Raw genomic sequence first — 4,624 nt, forward strand, 5'->3', positions numbered from 1 at the left:
TGGCGTTCTCCACCAGTCGACCGCATCGGTCGACCAGACCTTGCTATGGCCACCGGCCGACCGGTGGTGATGCACTTCTTTGTCACCGGTCGACCAGTGTACACGGGGTTTTACCATGTTTAGCCTGAAATTGTTGTTTTGACCCCTGTTTTCGGGGAAAACCCAAATTAGCTTCATTTGAGGACTTGGGATAAAAAGATTAGCATCTTTAATCCTTGTTTGAGATTGAAAACCCTTGGAAATGATTATTGAAACGTGAAATTTGATTAGGGCACACTAATAGGAAATCTTGGTATATGATTGAGATTGGATTACTTTAGGACTGAGAATTGATCCTAAAGTGTCGTTTTGTATCAGTGCTCGCTGTGAATTCAGACCGAAGGGGCTTGAGGGAGCGGAAGCCGGAAAAGGGCAACGCTAGTCCCAGGTTTGATTGTGCGAGGTAGGATTTCTATCCCTTTTCCTTGTGAGCCTATTTTCAAAAAAAGATTTTGGCCTTGAAAATGTTTTAAAGAAAGGGATTGATTTGTGAAAGAAAATGCTTTGAAAACCATAGCTTGTTTAGTCATGGAACCTCATGGCTTGTCCAGTCATGGGGTCCGCGGCTTGAGTAGTTCGTGGGGTCGTATTAACGATTTCCAGATGTTAATGAATGATTTCTTAAGCAAAGAGATCTGGTGAACTGGTAATAAAGTCTATTGCTATAAGCCTAGATAGGATGCGGAGAGTGCATCCTCGGGGGCAGAACCCGAAACTCGGTCCGGGTAGTCGAGGCACTTGGTTAGGTAAGTAATTTGTACTAATTACTTGCTGAAGCCTGTAACATGGTTATTTTCAGTTATATTTCCTTTGAGAAAAAGGATGTGAGGTTCCGGCTGTTCTGTCGGGACTGAATGTCATATTTTATTTATGTATTCAATTATTTATTCATGCGCTCATTTATTCTAAATATTTCAAATTATATCCTACTGGGCCTTTCGCTCACGTTTTATGTTTCAAATGTTTAAAACCCCTCCCAGGAGACTCTAGGAGCGGGGCACAGTAGCGGGAGTAGCTGAGTGGTGCTACGGAACGATCAAGTGAGGATTGTGTTCATCCTCTAACATAAAGTGTAAGGAATATGTAAGAATTTGTAATAAATGACATTTGGATTTACTAGACTGTGGTTGATGTCTGTTGTAATGATTAATTACATGAGCATGTATGTACGATACTATATGTCCTGTGGGGTGGAGTCCTGTGTGTCAGAGGCTCCTGGATTATGTAATTCATTTATATTTTAATGCAGTTAAGTGTGGGGCCCGGTCTGGGAATCTGCTTTATTAATTCCTAATCGAGCTCCACGTCACCCACCCCGGTTGGGGGGCGTGACATATAGCCATAAGCATTGGTGCAACTAGAAGTGAGATTGCGTCTGGGATTTGCAGGCTTGAGCTATATTGTCATCAACAATATTCCAGTACAAGAAAGTGCTCAGCTGCAGTTGGGATTGATAGCCAGATAAGTGCTTGATGTCCCGCAAAATGTCACTGAAGACTACATTACTTATTTGCACTCCAGTTTGCTACAGCCGAAAGACGAAAAAAGAGTGAGTTTGACACAATTGGGAGACAGATAATGAAATTTTATCGAGGGTTTTGTTAAAGTTCTACCAGATCTTCACAAGCAACCCTAGTGTTGCAGCAGTTTTGATCAATAATTATTGGGTTCTTTGCAGAATCAAAATAGAATAGAAATATTGTTGCAGTAGTTTTGATCACATCTCGAACGTAACCCTTCCTGACCTTCTGTCACACCCTGAAACAGGGGTTAGTGACGTGAATGCTCGTTTAGAAATTAAACATAATTAAAAAATTAATTAAGCATTTAGAAATATAATAATCAATACCAAAAGTAAAATATTAAAGCAATTTCCAAACAAGTCCCATATTTTTATTGAAATTAAATTACAAGAAAGTGATGGGGACTTTCACACTTTTCTAATAAAACATGTTCAAAATTGAGCCTCTAGCATCATTCAGAGTCTCTCCCATAGGATATTCAATATTGTACATACATGAACATGTAAAGACTATTTACAGACATCAACCACAGTCTAGAATAATAAGGTTTACAGTCCAAGAATTCACAATTCTTACATTTAGACAACAAGAATGGAAGAGGGCACAACTTTTCCTCTTGAACTGCGCAAGTTAGGGTTACCAGAGTTCGCTACTTACTCTGCACTGTTTCTAGCGTCGCCTGAGAATGGTTAAATATATATAGAGAAACAGAAGGAAAACATGAGCAAAAAGCTCAGTAGGATATATTTTGAAATAAACTTTATAAGTAAGTAAATAAATAAATAGAAATATATAGTCCCAATACAACAGCTAGGACCTAACATCCTTTTTCTTAAAGGAAAGATAAACTTAAATTTTCGTATTACAGGTATCAGCAAGTAATTCATAACTATGATAAATTACTTACACAACCATATTCACAAGCCTTAACACCATCGTAGTGGCCTGGTCCGGGTTTCGGGTTCTGCCCCCGAGGATACACTCTGCATACCTATCTAGGCCATCAACGGACTTACCAGTTCGCAAGATATCTTATCTCAAGAAATCATTCATTAAAACTTTAGAACAGTTCATTATGATTCCAATAGCAATAATCAAGCCATTATTTCAAAACACTTTTCTTTATCAAACATGTCCTTTCTTTAAAACATTTGTATGGCCAAAACTCTTAAAACATGCTAACAAAGAAAATGATAAGAAATCCTACCTCTCAAATGCCAAACCTGTGGCTAGCCCTTCGTTATCCTAGCCTCCGCTTTTCTCAAAGCTTTTTATCTGATTTCTCAACTAGCGTTATCACAAAACAACGCCTTAGGACACAACCCTTATTCCTAAAGCAAATCACACTCAATTATGTATAATTGTATCATACTAGTATGCATTTACTTAAATTCAAAGTTTATAAACCATTTCATACTTCAAATCATTATTCTTTGAGAATTGGAACCCACACCTGAAAATAAGATAGAACAATGATTAATGTGGCTAATCCACTCATTTGAGTTCTCAAATGAAACTAATTTGGGTTCTCCATTGAATTTTGACCAAAATCAGGGTTTTAAAACAAATCAGGGCCGAACCAAGTGTGCACCAGTCAACCAATGACAGAGAAGTTATTTTCCACTGGTCGGCCGGTGAAGAAGGGACCGGTCTGTCACGCCCCCCAAACGGGGTGGGTGACGTGGAACTCAATTTGGGATTAATAAAGCAGATTCCCAACCGGGTCCCACACTTAACTGCATAAAAATATAAATAAACGACATAATCCAGGAGCCTCTGACACACAGGGCTCCACCCCACAGGACATACAGTATTATACATACATGCACATGTAAATAATCAATTACAATAGACATCATCCACAGTCTAGTAAATCCAATATTAAATAGGTTTACATAATTTCTCAAATTCCTTACATTTGTTCAAGAGGATAAACTCAATCCTCACTTGATCCAACAGTAGCAACTCCAGCTACCCTGCACCGCTCCTCGAGTCTCCTGGGAGGGGTTTAACATTTAAAACATAAAACGTGAGCGAAAGGCCCAGTAAGATATAATTTGAAATATTTAAAATAAATGAGCGCATAAATAAATAATTGAATACATAAATAAAATAAGACATTCAGTCCCGACAGAAAAGCCAGAACCTCACATCCTTTTTCTCAAAGGAAATATAATCGTAAATAACCGTTTTACAGGCTTCAGCAAGTAATTAGTACAAATTACTTATCTACCCAAGTGCCTCGCCTACCCGACCGGTTTCGGGTTCTGCCCCCGAGGATGCACTCTCCGCATCCTATCTAGGCTTACAGCAATAGACTCTATTATCAGTTCACAAGATCTCTTATCTTAAGAAATCATCCATTTAACATTATGAAATCGTTCATATGACCCCACGAACTACTCAAGCCGCGGGCCCCATGACTGGACAAAGCCATGAGGTTCCATGACTAGACAAGCTATGGATTCCATGGACAGGACAAGCCAAGGATTTCCATAAACTAACAAGTCATGGTTTTTAAAACATTTTTCTTTCGCAAACCAATCCCTTTCTTTAAAACACTTTCAAGGCCAAAATCCCTTTTGAAAACAGGCTCACAAGGAAAAGGGATAGAAATCCTACATCGCACAATCAAACCTGGGACTAGCGTTGCCCTTTTCCGCCTTCCGCTTCCTCAAGCCCCTTCAGTCTGAATCCACAGCGAGCACTGATACAAAACGACACTTTAGGATCAATTCTCAGTCCTAAAGTAATCCAATCTCAATCATATACCAAAATTTCCTATTAGTGTGCCCTAATCCATTTTAATGTTTCACATTATCATTCCAAGGGTTTTCAATCTCAAAACAAGGATTAACAATGCTAATCCATCTATCTCAAGTCCCCAAATGAAGCTAATGTGGGTTCTCCCCGAAAACAGGGGTCAAAACAGCGATTTCAGGCCAAACAGGGTCAAACCCCGTGTCAACCGGTCGACCGGTGACAGAGCAGTGCAACACTACCGGTCGACCGGTAGTGTGCACACCGGTCGACCGGACAGGTCGACCGGTCAGCCTGCAATC

This window comes from Morus notabilis, unplaced genomic scaffold (genome assembly GCF_000414095.1).
Source record: "Morus notabilis unplaced genomic scaffold, ASM41409v2 Scaffold1334, whole genome shotgun sequence".
Lineage (NCBI taxonomy): Eukaryota > Viridiplantae > Streptophyta > Magnoliopsida > Rosales > Moraceae > Morus > Morus notabilis.